Source organism: Biomphalaria glabrata, chromosome 15 (genome assembly GCF_947242115.1).
Source record: "Biomphalaria glabrata chromosome 15, xgBioGlab47.1, whole genome shotgun sequence".
NCBI classification, from domain to species: Eukaryota; Metazoa; Mollusca; class Gastropoda; family Planorbidae; genus Biomphalaria; species Biomphalaria glabrata.
This window is the reverse complement of record NC_074725.1, coordinates 1-20,435: the sequence shown is the minus strand read 5'-3', so window position 1 is coordinate 20,435 and position 20,435 is coordinate 1. Positions and strand designations below refer to the sequence as shown.

At 34.0% G+C, this 20,435-nt stretch overlaps 1 long non-coding RNA gene across 5 annotated transcripts; it reads left to right on the top strand.

The window, feature by feature from the left end:
- The first annotated feature begins 10,390 nt into the window (after positions 1-10,390).
- LOC106060967 (uncharacterized) lies at positions 10,391-20,426 on the top strand. 5 transcript variants are annotated; one of them, XR_008775118.1, is made up of 3 exons: positions 10,391-12,033; positions 16,342-16,442; positions 19,546-20,426. It is a non-coding gene; the product is annotated as an uncharacterized LOC106060967 (long non-coding RNA). The 5 variants fall into 5 exon arrangements; XR_008775117.1 differs by having other exon boundaries at positions 10,391-12,079; XR_008775116.1 differs by having other exon boundaries at positions 10,391-14,638.
- The last annotated feature ends 9 nt before the right edge of the window (positions 20,427-20,435 follow it).

The window sequence follows — 20,435 nt, the reverse complement described above, 5'->3', positions numbered from 1 at the left end:
TTGTTTTCTATAAGAACACAAGTTGTTGTTTTTTTCGGCGACAAGAATTGACATTCATTTTAGAGTCTTGGACGATTCTGCGGCTGTTTTGAGCTGTGTCCTTAAAATCTCATGTGTGTAACAGCGCATCATTTTGGTTTGGGTACTTCTGACATCAACATGATAGGTGCCATTCCATGTAACATTTGTACGTTTATGAAATGGGAGTGTCGAAGAAACGATATGGAGGTACTGTCGGCTTGAGCCACTAAGAAAAGAGTCGCTAAGTTAATCGAGTGAAGAAAATGTTTGCCATGAAGTCAAGAAAATGAGTCGGCTGTATTGGAGGCTACTTGGAGGCATGACAACTGCAAAACGAGTGGAGTAGACGATGTTGGTGAAAATCTCCATTTCAAACTAAATGACAGAGCAGCAGATTTCGAAAAGTTTTCTATTACCCTTATGAGTGACACCAACTGGAACTGATTGACTTACAAATCAGACTTCTCTGCTTGAGAAATTTCGAGCAATGCAGACAATAGCATTTCTACGCCGTGTTGTCTGCATCAACATTGCACATTTCTGAAAATTATTTGCTTTGTAGTATTACAATGTTTACAAGCCCTTAATTTAGTAGGAAAACTTGTTCATTTATAAGACGCATGAAACCCTTGTTACATAAATGTTACATAATTGACTTATGACTTTAAGTAGATCTACTGCATCCATGGGATTGTGATAAAACTATTTAAAATGGTTTGGTCTCTATTTCATTTTTCTGTATCTTTTCATTAATGTGGCCAGCGACACGAGTGTCGGAAATTAAAATGGCCCGCAAGCTGTATAAGGTTGGGCATCACTGTATTAAGTCATTCTTGTTGCCAAATATTTTTGGTTTAGACTCAAAATCTAGATCTAGACTCTCTCTCTATATATATATTCTATATTGACGTCATTGACAAGATATATTTGTTTTCTTTATTTAAAAAAAGGGGGGGGGGGTTTGCCCATGCATAAATAAATCTAGGCCAAAAACTTCCCGACCTTTGGTAGCCTAACTGAAATTTGATCGACCATCTAGATAATATAGAATAACATCTTCTAATCATCATCTTTTTTGAAGTAACGTCTGTATTATATAAGATAAGATAACAGCAGTCATAATAAACTAGTTACTAGTCTAGGACTAGATCTATTACTAAATCTGATTTAAGTCTACAGTACACCGTCTAGAAATTGGCTGGCATTTCACCGACAAGCTGTGGATTGCGTGTGCTTTCACAATAGATAGATCTAGAATCTAGTAGGCCTATTAATGGAAGCCTCTATGCCCAACTAGATCTAGCAGCCTAGCGTTTTACCCGTTACGGCGCCTGAGGGCTGAATGACATCGGATTATTTTTTTTTTCAAATTCCAGACTTTTTCCAGACATTTAACAAAATTGCCTCGAAAAGAAGCAATTTTCCAGACTTTTTTAAGACTGAAATCTGAATTTTGAAATTCCAGACTTTTTCCAGACCGCGTACGAACCTTGATATATGTATTAGATCTTAAAAAAAAAAGACCAAGTTGAAGTCATACAACTACATGATAATCTAGATTTAGAATCTAGATCTAGTCAATCTAGAATATTCTAGAATATCTAGTCATTCTAGATTTCTAGTTCTAATCATGTCTAATGACTCTAATGTGATCTATGTCCCTAATCTAATCTATACTAGATCTAAAAAAGGATAGATCTCTATGTTTGCAATCACTTTCATGATATTTATTTAATGTCTAGATCTATATATAAGTCTAGATCTAGATCTAGATGCGATTCATTGATATGATCATAAACACGTTGCGTTTGTCGAATTCAAAGATTGATGAAGCAAAGGTTTCATTATAATCTCTGTATTTTATGTGTATGTGTAAGCACACGCTGGTCTAGTAAATAAAAAACTCTAGATCTAGACTTACCTTTGTAATTATGCATTTGTCTTTGAAGCATGTCTTCCTCTGGGCTTACAGTAACGTTTTTTCTTTCCAAACATATAACCTTTTGTTGGCATTTCTGAGTTTGAATAATGAATCAAGTGTTGATGTGAAGGAAGCTTTCAAATGCTTACAGAAGGACCGGTTCACGTCATGTGCGCATGCGTGCAAATTTTGTTGTCATACAGTTACCAATGTAGCTTTGATAGTGCGCATGCGTAAATATGGCTTTGTGAGTGTGTATATGAGGATATAGGAAAAAAAAAAGAGGTAGTGACGTATTTTGAAAGTTTATATTTATAGAATGAGAAACCATGCTCATAATCGGAACTAGAAAAGTAGACCTTTGTATCGATACCATCTGTTAGGGATAAGAGCGTACATTAGCTTATCAACTTTAGCTTACAAAATGTTGATTTTTAACCAAAACATCAAAATTTTGCTTATACATCTACTTTTAAAATACAAAATTGATGTATAAAGCGCAGTTTTTTTAGTATTCTGATAGGGAATTCGTTTTCTAGACATTTTAAACTATTAAAATCAATTAATTTTAAAATTTAAAATATCGATATTTTTGACCTAGATCGACGTTTTCTCACTGCGCATCCCCCTTAAATACTCAGAAGTCCGATTTTAAAGATCCATCCCAAAAAAAAAGCACAAGCCGATTTCAAATAGCCACTACAAATAACAAACAGGTCGATTCAAAACACAAACAACGAATAATGTTCATATAGATATCTAGAGTCCAAGCAGCGGCTATGAAAAATGAACAGGTCTATTCAATCAGCCACCACCAAAAGAGTAGAAGTTGATTCTAAGTAACCACAAAAAAAAAAAAAAAAAAAAACAACCAACATAGGTCCGATTCAAAACAGTCATTACAAAAAAGTCGATTCCGAAAAAGCAATCACAAAAAAAAAAAAAATGGATTACAAACAACAATTAATTTAAGAAATTTCTTGATTCGAAGACAAGCCTTATTAAGTCCTTAATTAAGATCATTCGGGAAATACCGAAAATAAAATACAAAAGCTTTAAAGCAAGCCTGCAGATTATCACTATAGGTTGTTCCAAGATTTCGAATCTGTCAACAACTGTTCTTACTAAGCATCTAGGAGGTAAAAAGAACCTGTGCAAGAAATTTCTTTTTAATAGGTGCGACAATGTAAGAGATTTCTTGGTTTTCGAAGACAAGCTTTATAATTTCCTTATTAAGTTGATTTGGGAAATACCAATAATAAAATACAAAGCTTTGATAGCAAGCCTGTGGTTTTTCGCAAATTGTGGTCCCAACGTTTTGATTCTATCGAAACCCGTTCTTAGTAAGCATCTAGGAGGTAAAAGAAACCTGTGTACGAAATTTCACGTAAATAGAAGCGACAGTTTAAGAGATATCTTGATTTTCGAAGACAAGTCTTATAATCTCCTAATATTTATTTATAGTTGATTTGGGAAATACCAATAATAAAATACCAAGCTTTGATAGCAAGCCTGTGGTTTTTCGCAAATTGTGGTCCCAACGTTTTTATTCTATAGAAACCCGTTCTTAGTAAGCATCTAGGAGGTAAAAGGAACCTGTGTACTAAATTTCACTTGAATAGAAGCGACAGTTTAAGAGATATCTTGATTTTCAGAGACAAGCCTTATAATTTCCTTATTAAGTTGATTTGGGAAATACCAATAATAAAATACAAAGCTTTGATAGCAAGCCTGTGGTTTTTCGCAAATTGTGGTCCCAACGTTTTGATTCTATCGAAACCCGTTCTTAGTAAGCATCTAGGAGGTAAATGGAACCTGTGTACTTAATTTCACTTGAATAGAAGAGACAGTTTAAGAGATATCTTGATTTTAGGAGACAAGCCTAATAATTTCCTTATTAAGTTGATTTGGGAAAATACCAATAATAAAATACAAAGCTTTGATAGCAAGCCTGTGGTTTTTCGCAAATTGTGGTCCCAACGTTTTTATTCTATCGAAACCCGTTCTTAGTAAGCATTTAGGAGGTAAAAGAAACCTGTGTACAAAATTTCACGTAAATAGAAGAGACAGTTTAAAAGATATCTTGAATTTCGAAGACAAGTCTTATAATCTCCTAATATTTATTTATAGTTGATTTGGGAAATACCAATAATAAGATACAAAGCTTTGATAGCAAGCCTGTGGTTTTTCGCAAATTGTGGTCCCAACGTTTTTATTCTATCGAAACCCGTTCTTAGTAAGCATCTAGGAGATAAAAGGAACCTGTGTACTAAATCTCACTTGAATAGAAGCGACAGTTTAAGAGATATCTTGATTTTCAGAGACAAGCCTTATAATTTCCTTATTAAGTTGATTTGGGAAATACCAATAATAAAATACAAAGCTTTGATAGCAAGCCTGTGGTTTTTCGCAAATTGTGGTCCCAACGTTTTGATTCTATCGAAACCCGTTCTTAGTAAGCATCTAGGAGGTAAATGGAACCTGTGTACTTAATTTCACTTGAATAGAAGAGACAGTTTAAGAGATATCTTGATTTTCGGAGACAAGCCTTATAATTTCCATAACAAGTTTTTTTGGAAATACCAATAATAAAATACAAAGCTTTGATAGGAAGCCTGTGGTTTTTCGCAAATTGTGGTCCCAACGTTTTGATTCTATAGAAACCCGTTCTTAGTAAGCATCTAGGAGGTAAAAGGAACCTGTGTACTAGATTTCACTTGAATAGAAGCGACAGTTTAAGAGATATCTTGATTTTAGGAGACAAGCCTAATAATTTCCTTATTAAGTTGATTTGGGAAAATACCAATAATAAAATACAAAGCTTTGATAGCAAGCCTGTGGTTTTTCGCAAATTGTGGTCCCAACGTTTTTATTCTATCGAAACCCGTTCTTAGTAAGCATCTAGGAGATAAAAGGAACCTGTGTACTAAATCTCACTTGAATAGAAGCGACAGTTTAAGAGATATCTTGATTTTCAGAGACAAGCCTTATAATTTCCTTATTAAGTTGATTTGGGAAATACCAATAATAAAATACAAAGCTTTGATAGCAAGCCTGTGGTTTTTCGCAAATTGTGGTCCCAACGTTTTTATTCTATCGAAACCCATTCTTAGTAAGCATCTAGGAGGTAAATGGAACCTGTGTACTAAATTTCACTTGAATAGAAGCGACAGTTTAAGAGATATCTTGATTTTCGGAGACAAGCCTTATAATTTCCTTATTAAGTTGTTTTGGAAATACCAATAATAAAATACAAAGCTTTGATAGCAAGCCTGTGGTGTTTCGCAAATTGTGGTCCCAACGTTTTGATTCTATCGAAACCCGTTCTTAGTAAGCATCTAGGAGGTAAAAGGAACCTGTGTACTAGATTTCACTTGAATAGAAGCGACAGTTTAAGAGATATCTTGATTTTCGGAGACAAGCCTTTTAATTTCCTTATTAAGTTGATTTGGGAAATACCAATAATAAAATACAAAGCTTTGATAGCAAGCCTGTGGTTTTTCGCAAATTGTGGTCCCAACGTTTTTACTCTATCGAAACCCGTTCTTAATAAGCATCTAGGAGGTAAAAAGGAACCTGTGTACTAGATTTCACTTGAATAGAAGCTACATTTTTAGAGATTTCTTGATTTTCGGAGACAAGCCTTATAATTTCCTTATTAAGTTGATTTGGGAAATACCAATAATAAAATACAAAGCTTTGATAGCAAGCCTGTGGTTTTTCGCAAATTGTGGTCCCAACGTTTTTATTCTATCGAAACCCGTTCTTAGTAAGCATCTAGGAGGTAAAAGGAACCTGTGTACAAAATTTCACGTAAATAGAAGCGACAGTTTAAAAGATATCTTGAATTTCGAAGACAAGTCTTATAATCTCCTAATATTTATTTATAGTTGATTTGGGAAATACCAATAATAAAATACAAAGCTTTGATAGCAAGCTTGTGGTTTTTCGCAAATTGTGATCCCAACGTTTTTATTCTATCGAAACCCGTTCTTAGTAAGCATCTAGGAGATAAAAGGAACCTGTGTACTAAATCTCACTTGAATAGAAGCGACAGTTTAAGAGATATCTTGATTTTCAGAGACAAGCCTTATAATTTCCTTATTAAGTTGATTTGGGAAATACCAATAATAAAATACAAAGCTTTGATAGCAAGCCTGTGGTTTTTCGCAAATTGTGGTCCCAACGTTTTGATTCTATCGAAACCCATTCTTAGTAAGCATCTAGGAGGTAAATGGAACCTGTGTACTAAATTTCACTTGAATAGAAGCGACAGTTTAAGAGATATCTTGATTTTCGGAGACAAGCCTTATAATTTCCTTATTAAGTTGTTTTGGAAATACCAATAATAAAATACAAAGCTTTGATAGCAAGCCTGTGGTGTTTCGCAAATTGTGGTCCCAACGTTTTGATTCTATCGAAACCCGTTCTTAGTAAGCATCTAGGAGGTAAAAGGAACCTGTGTACTAGATTTCACTTGAATAGAAGCGACAGTTTAAGAGATATCTTGATTTTCGGAGACAAGCCTTTTAATTTCCTTATTAAGTTGATTTGGGAAATACCAATAATAAAATACAAAGCTTTGATAGCAAGCCTGTGGTTTTTCGCAAATTGTGGTCCCAACGTTTTTACTCTATCGAAACCCGTTCTTAATAAGCATCTAGGAGGTAAAAAGGAACCTGTGTACTAGATTTCACTTGAATAGAAGCTACATTTTTAGAGATTTCTTGATTTTCGGAGACAAGCCTTATAATTTCCTTATTAAGTTGATTTGGGAAATACCAATAATAAAATACAAAGCTTTGATAGCAAGCCTGTGGTTTTTCGCAAATTGTGGTCCCAACGTTTTTATTCTATCGAAACCCGTTCTTAGTAAGCATCTAGGAGGTAAAAGGAACCTGTGTACAAAATTTCACGTAAATAGAAGTGACAGTTTAAGAGAGATCTTGATTTTCGAAGACAAGTCTTATAATCTCCTAATATTTATTTATAGATCTAGTATCGTATTGTTTCCGACATTTGGATATTTCCGGTATTTGGTTTCACCCTTATCAATATAAACAACCATATAATATAACCATATTGGTTTACGTTCGATTGACGACTGCTGATAAAGTTTTCTTGTACACTACGTGTTGACTTATTATTCAACTTCTAAATCTATATGTAGGCAAAAAAACTTAAAAATTAATAGACCTTGTAGATTTGTAATTCTAGATCTAGAACTTATAAGACCAAGACTTAGCCGGCAGGCTTTTCTGAGAGAGGCCTTATTCCGGGCTATTAAATTTAATGTGACTTAATCATACTTAATGTGGCAATTGAATTGACGTCGATGATCAACTAAACAAATTATCCTTAGTCCTTGCCATAACATGATAACTGATGCCTCTCAATCAAAACTTAGAAATAATTAGAAAAGTAATGCCTATCAAAGCTTGCAATACACATGTGATCTAATTCTAGATCTATAGATTTATCTAGATTAAAGATTATCAACAGTTCGCTTTCAGTGGATCTGATTTCACTACTATATACTACTAGATCTATAAGTATAACTACTACAAGTTGTAGTACAAGATCTGATCTAGATCTATAGGAAAGGCCCATCAGCGAAATGGCATACAAAGCGAACACCTCCCGGTATTTTTTATCCATTCTTATTTATTTCAAAAGTAACTGCAGAACTAATAAAATGGTGTTACAAAGACATTTTTCTACATTTCCCACATATTCACTTTTGTTTTCCCTCATAAAATAAAGCGTAGCTAAAGGTCAAAGTTGACATGTATGGAAATTTCATTCTCAAAACATTTCCGGATAAACGAGAATAGTCCGAACTTAAGGCGATTTGCATATTATGCTTCTAAATTGACGAGGAAATAGTTAGCTAGAATAGGTAAGGCTATTCATTCCGTTGAAAAAAAAATATTATGGGGTGTTCGCTCAAAATGACCTTTTTAACTGAAAACCTATTCAGCGAAACCCCTATTATAAGCTTAAAAAGCCATTAATAATAATTTAGTTACTGATTTAATCTGTTTTTCTTTTTGTCTTATCTATTGTTATTGTTTGTAAACTGAAATATTAAAATAATAGGCCTATTTTTAACCTTAACCCAACGTCTTCGATTTCGAAGATTAAGGATGAGTGCATCACTACGTGTTTCACATGACTACGCCCAGTTGCGACCAGCATATTTTCCTGCATTTTCTTTCCGTCTAAAATGTTTGACTCGCAGCTCTCCAACAGTCTCTCAGAGGTCATATGCTGGCAGCTACTTTTCTCTATGCCAATGAGGGTGAAATGACGCTTCAGTTGATCTTAACAGCGCTTATACGGGGGGGGGGGGACCTCTGTTTTGCCCTCCTCCTTTTTTTTTAACTGTCTGGTTAACCTCTTGTTACTAATTAATGAGATTAATATGTGTATAAATGTTTAAAAGAAGTGCAGAATTCAATGCGAACTATATATTTAGTAATAAATATAAGAGTTACCATATAATATACATTTATAAAATTACAAGATCACTCCTGAGCCTTTCGTCTCCATGCCCGAAACCTAAGCTGTTGTAGATCTGTCTCCATACATCATCAATCCATCACATTCGGGATCTGCCTTTGGGTCAATCAGCGTGTGTGTGTGGGGGGGATCGAGTTGATGGTGATTAAGTGCACTGAACATAAGTTCTTAAAAAAAATAGTTGCAGTAACGAGAGTTTACGAAATGGAGAGTAGTACGACGTGGAGTAGCCTGTAGGAAGGTGGCATGATAGAATTTTGTAGTTTCTTTATTTCTTTTAAGAAAAAAAATTTATCGCAAGTTTCGTAGGCTATATAGACATCAGTTCCAAGCAGAGAAAGGAGATGTGGAGCACGAGAAAGTGAAAACAAATTTAGGCTTTATGCGACAAGGAGGACAATAGTTATAATGCTTCATGGAAGAAGTTAGATGATAGAACTAACTGAAGCATAATTTCCTATATTTTAACATGCTATTTTTAACGGCCTTCGCTCATTATGACTCCCGAGAGAATTGCGTTCGCTGATTAGGTTTGACCCCTACCGCAAGTTGACTTGAATTATAAATTTAATAGCTGATATGGAAAAAAGAGTCAAATTTAATTTTATCACCCAATAGCTGAGGAGTCCGCAGATGTTTTCATTTTTTTAATAAGTTAAACTATTGCAGAGTTATAAATTCTAAACTAAAAACTGGCACAAAAACATTCATCACATTTTATATTTTTCAGATGAAGATGCATAGCGGGCTTCATTATATTGCTTTTGGAACAGAGCCACATACAGATTAATAAAACCAGCTCTTTTGAGTAACAGGAAGGACTTGAAAACTACATTATAAAAAAACAAGCAGCAAAGAAGAAAATTTAAGGCAAGTTGTTTTTCTAAATATTTTGATTTATTATTTAAAATTAACTTCATTGTTTCTTTTGTTGTATGCATAATACAGAACAGGCAAATTATGAAAATAATCTTGACTAAAATCTTTCAATCTAGATTAGATTTAGATTTAACTTTTTAGAACCGATTTCCACAGGGGATGGGAATGGGCAGGGTTTAAACCCGGAACCATCGGTAAGTCTGAACAGTCCATCACACAAAATGCATGACCAGGCAGACATCTTGATTTGAATTACTAACTAAGATAGGCCTACTTTATAAAAAAAAACAACTAGTTCTTGGCGTCCATTGTTATTCAAACAGTTACATAGTTACAAGAATTGATCTTGAAATAAAATGTTTGTTTTTTTAATAAACAAGTCAACTTTAAAGACCTTACGATCTATAAGGCAGATGATGTAAAGGTCACCTGTTTCTGTGGACCACGGTTAACGAGGATGTCTTGGCCAGCACAATGAACAACCACCTTACTTTTCCCCAACTAATGTCAAATACCAATTAAACCTGGTTGGACTCAGAGGTATCCCAAAATTCAAAATACCAGTCTTTAACGAGATTCGAACCTGGTACTGCAGGTTTCACTAAGGGCCTCTTTTGAATGAATAGATCTACAATTTTCATACTAATAGATAAGATAATAATAATTAATATACAAACAATACTTCAATTCATTTCTTTTATTTCCACAAATAAATGAATGCATATTATGATTTGAATAAATATATCTATATATTAAATTATATAAATATTTCTCATTGGATAGCTTGGATATAATACAGGTACAAAAAAAAATACACTGTCTCACATTTACACATATTTATATATAATTTAATTTAACTACTATAATTATGAATGTACACAAATTATTTTTTTTAACACACATTATTTCAAATATTCTAGGTAAACCAGCCTATGTATTAGCTGATATGTTTAAAATTCATCCCACAACTGCATCTAAGACAGGGGTGGGCAAATTAAGGCCCGGGGGCCGGATGTGGCCCAGCGGAATGTTTTATGCGGCCTGCTGACACCTACAGCAGACATGCCTATAGACCCGCATTATGCGGAAACGGCCCGCAAAATCATCAAAAAAGCTCACATGTTCCGCCGTTCCGCATTCACGATTTTTTGTTCCGCCAAGTCTGAATTCCGACACTAAAAAAAAATTGACATTTTATCATTATTTATTAATAGTGCGAATTGAAAATACTGAGTGCAAAATAAAATATATATAGGTCTGTGTTTATTGTTTACATTTCATCTACTTCCGGACCCGGTGTGTCCTAAATTTACGAAGAAATTGTTGAAGACTAGATCTAGATTCTAGATCTAGTTCTAGACATAGATCTCTAGATCTACTGATCTAGTAGTCTAGGTCTAGATATTACAATTAGATCTATTCTTAGAATCTACTAAGTGCTATTTACTAATTAGCCAAATATTCCATTCAAATCCCTTTCTTTTCACGACAATGGCTCTACTACAGTACTCTACTAGATTTTAGATCTAGAATCTATCTGATCATTCTATCATCACCAATGACATCAATGATCATCTAGTCCTAGACAATCTAGAATCTAGTCTTAGTCTAGACTCTAGGCTACTAGATAGGTCTAGGTCACTAGACTTCTAGATCTAAAATCTAGACTAGATTTAGATTAGAATGAATAGATTTCAATAGATCTAATCTAGTCTAGATTGTTTTTTAGATTTTAGATGATTTGATTATTTTTGATAGATCAAATAGATCTGACTATTCTAATTCTAACACTAACTCCTTGAACTGGTTTCTAAGTAATCTAAGAAACTTTCAAAAGGATTTAAAAAAAAAAACGTTATTAAAGATCTAGACCTAAATTAATTAATTAACTTGACTTAGACTTAGACACAGTGTCACACAGTAAGTCTAAGGCCTAAATAAGGCTATAAGATCTACTTTTCTTATTACATAGTCTAAATTAGTTTCTAGATCTAGAAGTAGGGCTAGCACTAGATAACTAGATCTAGATTAATCTAGAAGTAGACTCTAGATCTATCTAGAAATAGACTTAGAAGGTGATAGATCTCTAGATTCTAGATTTCTATGTATCATTATGTAAATTTAGTTCTTAATAAGTCTATTATAGACTATAGATTTAGACATAAATATTTAGATCTCTAATATAATTATTACAATCTGTGTTCTTAGACATAGAGGACTTATTAGATATAGATTATAGATCTAGACTAGTACTAGTAGACTCTTAAATTATTTTAGATCTAGAACTATATACAAGATCTAGTGTGACTAGAGTAGAGCCCTAGAATTAGAAAAGAATAGATAATCAAGTAGATCTAGAATAATCTAGACTAGATTTCACTAGATCTAGTCAATAGATTTAGACCTAGTAGTAACAAATAAAAATTGTTTGTTTTTTTAGTTTTTGTTCTTTAGGAGGGTTTTTGGGCCAAAGTCTTGTTCGGGTCTCTTGATTTAGAATGCACCATTGAAGGACATGGTCAGCATTCTCTGGTGATGGGCAAGTTTCTCTAGTCCCGACATTTAACTTCCAGAACATATATTGTCTCATTCAGTGAACAAGCCTTTTCCTTTGTGGAAACTAAACAAGCATTACTACTGGTCGATTTTGACTGACTGTAATTTGACAGCAGTCACAAGGATAGAAACTAGTAAGCTAGTTCCACAGTTCCGAAACATCATGCACGAGTGTAAAAAGTAAAATACTGCACATTAAGTACAACTGTATATTTGTCAGGATATTTTAATGTAAAATGACAACAGCAATTTGAAAAAAAAAAAAGTAAAATTGGTTTAAATAATTGCTAACTCTTGTTGTAATTCCTTAACGTGAAGTGTGGGGAAAAAAAAAGAAACGTGAATATAATACAGTGTAAATATGAATTAAAAGACATTCTACACAGTTATCTTAGAGTGTCTCTATAAGTTGTATATAAATATGCGGGCCGCCATTCCCAATTTTTAAAATAATGCGGCCCTCGATACAAAAAAGTTGCCCACCCCTGATCTAAGATATTCATGTACTGTTTTGGATGTTATGTATGTCGACATATCCGATTTGATTTTCTGGCCCAATAAGGAGAGTCTCAGGCCCAAAAAATTTATTTGTACTTATGACAGGAAGATGACAGTAATAAATGACTGTTTTGAAATTTTCATTGAGAGACCTATCAGCGTTAAAGCACAGGCACAAACCTATTCTTCCTATTAGCACAACACAGTAAAATATCTGATTGGAACTCATTACTTTCAATAAATGAATTAAAAGTATTTATACTAAGCTTTATAGTTTCTTTGGATTTAATAGCCTTTAAATTTTTATTTTTAGAAGTGATGTTGTTCACAAGAGAATCAAATTTAACTTTTTGTTTTTTAATGAGGTGATATCAATCTCAGAAACCTTAGTTGGCAAAACTTTTTTAAGCTCTGATGGATTTATCCAGTAAGATAACAAGCCTGTAACTGTCTTACTCTCTTTTAGCCTGGTGTTGGCTTCCAGCATAAATAAAGTGTCTGCCACATTTCTTCTTCTTCTTCATCGTTCTCATTGTTATGTTGGAGTGTTCATATGACTAGACCAGTACATGAGATGAACTGCGCAGTGGTTTCCAAATCAGGGAGCTCTCCATATAGTTTTCTTTCTATTGGGGTGATTTGGGGCCAATGTCTTATGCAGGCCTCTTGGTAGAGAGAGCAGTTTTGGAGGACGTGGTCGGCATTTTCTGGTGATACTCCACATGGGCAGATTTCACTGGTTCCAATTTTGAGCTTCCGGAACATGTGTTGTCGCATTCTGTTGTGTCCAGTCCTGAGTCAAAAGATTAGACGTTGGTCTTGTCGGGATAGCTTATAGTAAGCGTCATCTTTCTTGTGATTTGGATGGGAGTTCGTCCATTTCTCATTTATTTTATCTACAATTAATTTCTTCATTTCTTCTGGATAGAGTGCAGAGTTTACTTGTGAGTTTGTTCTCCCACTCTTGGCGAGTGTGTCAGCCTTCTCATTTCCTGCTAGTTGTATGTGAGCTGGTATCCATTGGATAACAGTTTTTTTGCTGTTGTTGTTGAGCTTTGTAAGTGCTGTTCTGAGGTTTTTAATATGAGGGGAATCAGAGTTTTGCAAGCTTTGGAGGGTTGTTTTCACATCTGTTAGAAAGACAATCTGACTGTGAGGGGAACTTGGATGATTTGCTAACATGGTAGCAGCTAGTGCTAGTGCTTCCCTTTCTGCTCTGTGACTGTCAGAGAACTCTCCAGTTGCAATGGATTTTTCTAGTTTTCCTCCATCTGGCCATTCGATAAGTATTCCAGCTCCTCCATTTGTGGTGGCTTTATGGGATGAGCCATCCGTGTAAACTCTGATCCACTAATTGCTAGGGTAATTGGTATGTAGAAAACAGTTCACTATTTCCTTGAGCTCTGTTGGTCTGTAATCAGATTTTCTTTTTATGTTTTCAATATGGTCCCTTGTAGTAGGAAGAGGGCTTTCATCCCAGGGTAGAGATTCATTATAGTGTATTGAGGATTCCAGAGTAATTTTTTCAAGTTGGTGTTTCTTTTTTAGGTTTAGAGATTCCTGTATGAAATTGGTCCTTTTGAGACGTTTTTTTGTGCCAGTTTTGTGGATTTTTGTTCTGAGTGGATGCCTCTCCAAGGTTTCCAATTTAGTGAATTGGGAAAGGATTTTTATTTCTCTTCTTTCATCCAGAGAGATCAGGGCAGCGGTTTCCTCCATAGCTCTTATGGGTGTTGTGTTGTTTTTGTTGCTCCTGTCATTATCCTTTGACCAATATTTTGAACCTTGTCTATTTTTCTTAGGTTGGTTTGGGCATGCTGTGGCACCATACAGGTCTTACATAACTGGTATAGGTCTTTGTCAGGATGTTGTGATTAGCTCCCCAATCTGTGCCAGCTAATTTTATCAAGAGGGATAGTCTCTGTATGCCTTTACTCTCTGTTTTATCTATTTGGTTTTTCCCGCTTAGTCTCGGGTCATAGGTGACTCCAAGATAAGTAGGGCTGTCATTTTTTTCTAAAGCTTCCAAATCTAATGTTAATTTTATTGTTTGTTGTTTTGTTGACAGTAAGAATATGGTATATGTGGTCTTTTTTGTGTTGATGGACATGCCCCAGTCTTTGGACCAATTATTGAGTTTATCAAGAGCATCTTGTAATCGAAATTTCGATGTTCCTACATATTCTTCTGTGCTAATTAAGGCAAGGTCATCTGCATACATGCTGCTTTTAACTTTTCTAGGTAGGTTTTGATTTAGATTGTTTATGATTATTAGGAAAAGTGTTGGGGATAGGACTCCTCCTTGGGGGACGCCATTTTTTATACCCACTGTGTGGCTTCTTTGTCCTTGCATGTAAACTAAGGCTTTTCTATTATTTAGGTATTCCTTTATCCAGTTGTACATTCTTTGGGATATGTGATGCTGGATTAGCTTGAGCAAGAGACCTTGTTCTCAGACTTTGTCAAATGCTTTTTCTAAGTCAACCCACACAATTGTTGTTGGTTTCGTTTCTCGAAAGCAGTCTTCTATTTCTTGTGTGATGAAGGCAATTTGATCTTCTGTTGATCTGCCTTTTCTAAAGCCAGCCTGGGCTTCAGTGAGTAGGTTATTTGACTCAAGAATCCATGTCTGCCACATGAGTGCAGGACTCACCAAGTCCAACTATACAAGAACAGTGGGCTGATAGAATAATACCATCTTCTTCTTATATAATACACACGTTACTTCAAAAAAGAAGTTGATTACGTCCTACGCGTCATGCATTTAGTCATGCATATTAACCAATGACTTAAATTCTGCCAAGTCCCTGGTTTTCCTGGCTAGCTCAGATAACCCATTCCATGCTCTAATAGTACTAGGGAAGAAGGAGTATTTGTACAAATTTGTCCTAGCATATGGGACGAGGAATGTGCCTTTATCTTTGTGTCTTTCAGAGTATTTTATTAAATTTTGTTTTTGTATTTGAAGATTTTGGTTCAGTGTTTTATGTATGATTGCTACTTTACTTTTGAGCCTTCTGTCCTGAAGGCTTTCTAAATTTAGTGATTTTACTAAAGGTGTTACTCTAGTCAAATGTGAATATTCGTTTGTTATGAATCTCACTGCTCTATTTTGTGTCTGTTCCAGTTTCTTAATGTTTTCTTGAGTTGAGGGGTCCCAAACGGAGGATGCATATTCTATTATTGGCCTAACCAAGGTTAAATAACATTTTAGTTTTATGTTCTTATTTGATTTATCAATATGTGGATTCCATGATAGTTTTTCATTTGTTATAACACCTAGGTATTTTGCGTTTTTAGTCTGTGTTACTGGTTTGCCATGAATAAGATAAGGGGAATTAATTTGTTTTAGTTTTTTTGTTACTCTTAACAACTGACATTTTTCTGGGTGGAAAGACGTGCTCCAATTTGATTCCCATTTCAGTAATTCATCTAATTCTCTTTGTAAAATATCTGTGTCTTGTGTTGTTTTTATTGTTCTATATATTATGCAATCGTCTGCAAATAATCTGACTTTTGTTCCTGAAGTAATGCAATTTGGTAAATCATTTATGTAAATTAAAAATAGTAGTGGACCCAAGACTGTTCCTTGAGGTACACCTGAGTTTACTGTTATCGGTGTTGATTTAGAGCCATTTATTATTACAGTTTGTTCTCTCCCTATCAGAAAATCTTTAATCCACTGATGCAGTGGACCATTAATGCCGAAATATTTTATTTTTTTTAAGCAAACTATGGTGGTGAACTTTGTCAAAAGCCTTAGAAAAATCTAGTAAGATAGCATCTATTTGTTCACTATTATCTAAACCTTTTGAAAAATCATCAATTAGTCCTATTAGTTGTGTTTCACATGATCTATATTTCCTAAAGCCATGTTGGTATGGTGTGAGGACATTATGTTTGTCTAAGTGGTTTATGATGTTGCTACATATTATGTGTTCTAGGATTTTACATGTGATGCTGGTAAGCATATGCCCTGCACTCTACATTCGATCTTGTCACTGGTTACCCTGCAGACAGAGACAAAGAATATGAACATTTGCAAGTAAGTTGTTTCTTGGTCATCAGGAATTTGTAGCCAAAGAAACATCCATTTAGAAAGATAAAACTATTAGTAGCCTAATGCAAAAAATCAGAAGTTGCATGGATAGTGCATCAGTGTTTGGACATTGATTCTAATCTAAAAATGAATAATCCTAAAACGAGTCAGTAAATTAATTATGTTACAAGCAGATGAGACTCTTAATCATACACCAACAGATTCATCTATAATAGATTATGAATACTTTAATCTTGATTAACAAACAATAATATGTCAATTAAATTACTCCATTTTTCAGTTCCTTCTCTTCCTATTTCAACACAAATTTGCACCTTTCCACATTCACACTATGCTGCACACGTAACAAATTACCTTACAAGTGAACAATTCAGCAATATACAGAGCATATAGGATAAATGCCTGATGGAGGATATCTTACATCCCTGAGTAGAAAATAGATCATGTGCCACCAAGCAGATATAAGACCTGTTTGATCAAAATGGATGTTTTTTGTATGTCATTTGTCAGGAGTTAAAAAAAAGAACACCACCAAAATGTTATTTAACCTTTGTTTTGGATTCCTCAACTCAAGGAAACATACCAATACTAGAACAGTCTTAAAAAAAAAGCAGTGAGGCCAACAACTAGGTCAGAGAAACACTAGGTTTAGAGACTTCAGGATCAAAAGACATTTAGCATTGCAACAAAAGTACATAAACTTAACCGTAAATTAACAATTAAAAAACAAAACTTGATAGAGAGACAAATAAATGATTTCTAGTTCTTTAAATTCTCAATTGATCTTTTTCAATCACAGAATGAGTCTGCCAAATATAGCCAATTTCATAGTACAATTATGTTAACTGTATGCCTGCTTTGGACTGATGGCTCTGGGTTTGAAATCTGCCACCATCCTCTCCCATCCTACATGAGGTTTGGGATGGGAGGAAATAGTCTTCAAATTTCTTAAGTCATTGAGTGACTAATTAACATGAGCAATTCAATATCATTTTTTAAAAAGTCTGCTGGTGTGTTTGACTGATGCAAACATTATTTACATACTTTAAGTGTAATCAACATGATCAGTGCTTCCCTCTAACAATCTCTATTTATAACGTTTTTGAAGTAAGGTCTGTATAATATAAGATAAGAAGATAAGATATAAAAAAGAAAAGCTTATAGCTATAAATGTTAAAATTATCAAATGAAAATCTTTAATCTACAAAAAAAAGAAAAAAAAAATAGGTTTAGTGTTTTACAGTGTAAGAATAATACAATACAAATCTTTAGCTTGTGATTAATTTGTGAAAGATTGTCCCATACTAAAGAACTATGAAATGAAATAATATTGCTCTTCTATAATATTAGTGCAACTCTGATAGACACTTCAGAGAGTCTAGTTGACTAGATTGAAACTGTTGTGAGAGACAACATGACCTTTCTTTTCACCTGGGAAAGATCATGACAGATGGTTGACAAGGGGTGGGAATCTACTGGAAAGGTTGAACAATAACAATATCATGCTAACCCCCACTCTATACTTATGCTGTCATTTGTCAAATCATTGTTTTATGGATGTGGAGCCTTGACACTTTAAGCTGATTCACAAATATGGATGTGAGTCTTAAGATTATTTCTTTGTTTACATATCTAAATATTTCCTACACTATGCATGACACAGATTTAGAAAATAAATATAATTAGCTTTAGGAACTAAGGATCACTAAGAACAGCAAGAGACTGATACAAATGGTTCCTGGTTATTTCATTCACAGTCACTTCATCCCAGTCAATTCATCTTTGGTCACTTCATCCCCTGGTCATTTCATCTCCTTTTCATTTCATCCCCTGGTTATTTCATCCGCTAGTCATTTCATCCTCTTATCCATCAAATAATAATTGTAAAAAGTTTGAAATTAACAGTATTTCATTTTATTTCATTTACAAGACAAAAACTGTGACACATTAAAAAAGAACAGAATATAATGTCATTAAAAATATAAAAGTTTAACATTTATAGATATAGAGCTAATGTAAAGATTGTTGTGCGTGTTAATTGAAAGATAAGATAGGCTATTGATAGTTGGTACAGAAGACAATCCATTGATTCGTATTGCTGTACATCATTCTTAATTTCTTAGCCAGTGTTACATATGTCTTGCAGTCAGCATTTATTAGAAATTAGAAAAAATAAAATGTTATATCTGGGTTTGAAATTGCATGCTCATATTCAAGAAAGAATGATTGACAATTAAAGATAAAATAAAAAAAGATGGCCATCAGGAGAAAAGTTATCAGCAGCATGATCATAAGTATTTTAATCGTTTTCATCTCTCAAAAGATATTCATCACTTTCACCACACATTTACCTCTTTTGATAAGTAATCAGCCTAGATCGGCATGATCATAATTATTCTAATTGTACTTCTATCTCTCAAGAGATTTCCCCTACTTCCACCACACCTTGGCATTTGTTCATAACATTAACACAAAATGTGCAGGATAATATTGGCATCCCTATAGCAAACAGAAACAATAGAACTAAATACAAAGCCTGCATTTCAATATATCTACTTATTTACATATATTATTTCACTTCTCAAAAATTATGAAGACTGGAAGGAACAATATAAACACTATAATAACTGTCAAAATATCAAAAAGTGTTCTAAATAAACATATTTATATATTAGATAAACAAGGGCTTAAAGGCGAAGCCTTAACAGCACAGTTACACAACTAGAAAAAAATATTTAAATGGGGACAAAGTGACCAAGGATGAATTGATTGGGGATGATGTGACCAGGGATGAAATGATCAGTCACCAGTACAAATCATCAAATGTCTTGAAGTTGTGAAAAAGTTATTAGTTATTTAAAGCATTAAAGCATTTAAAAGTATTTCGCTTGAAAATTTTATTTCACCTGAAACTGTTTCTTAATATTCTTAATATTTTTAGATGTTATTTCATTTAGCACACTTTAGATGTAACAAATATACTTACCTAGCATAGCTCAAGATATACAACATTTTATAGGAACTTGAACTTGCTGAACCTTTGTGTGTCTTACAAGAATAACAAAATGATATTTCTATTGTATTACAGAGTTGCACTATATCTCCAGGGTTACCAGTAAATAGAAATACTGTTTCAGCAAGTAATATTTTCATTTCTAATTATAGTAAAAAAAAAAAGTAAAGTTCACCTTTCAGACCTTGCAGTCTATAGGGCAGATGATGAAAAGGTAATCTTTTTCTGTGGCCCACAGTTAACAAGGGTATCATGAGGCCAGCACAATGACCAACCGCCTTTACTTTTCCCAACTAATGTCAGGTACCCATTAGAGCTTGGACGCAAAGGCCCCCAAAGATCCTGAAATTAAAAATTGCAGCCTTTACCAGGATTCGAACTTGGGACACCCAGCTCAGAAGCCAAGGGCTTACTGCTCATCCATTGCACCTCCATTTCTAATTATACAATTATGAATATGTCAAAGAATGAGGGAAAAAGAACTATAACCTTTTTTTTCTCCCACAATAACAATGACCTTATCAGTCACCTGCAACTAGGGATCATCTCATGGAAATTAGAGGATGGCCTGGACATTAGCTATGGTCAGAACAATGTTGTTTTCCTTCTAGATGGATGGCAAGCTAAGGCTAATGAGCCTATCCTACCTGAAGATTACCTGGCTTAGTTGCCAGTTGTTCAACTTTGCCCCTTCATTCAACAGATGAAGTCAACTTCATACAGAATCTAGTTTTTTATGTGGAGAGAGCTTATAGAACACCTGACTATGAGCTTATAGAACACCTGGGAAAGAGGAAATATAAAAATAAAAGCACAGAGATTCATGCCAGGTAAATATAACAATAAGGACAGAGAGCCTGATAATTATAACAATGGAGATACATGCTGGTAACTTAAACAATGGAAGAATAGAGATGCATGCTTACTAGATATAACAATGGTAAAAAAAGATAACAATGGAAACA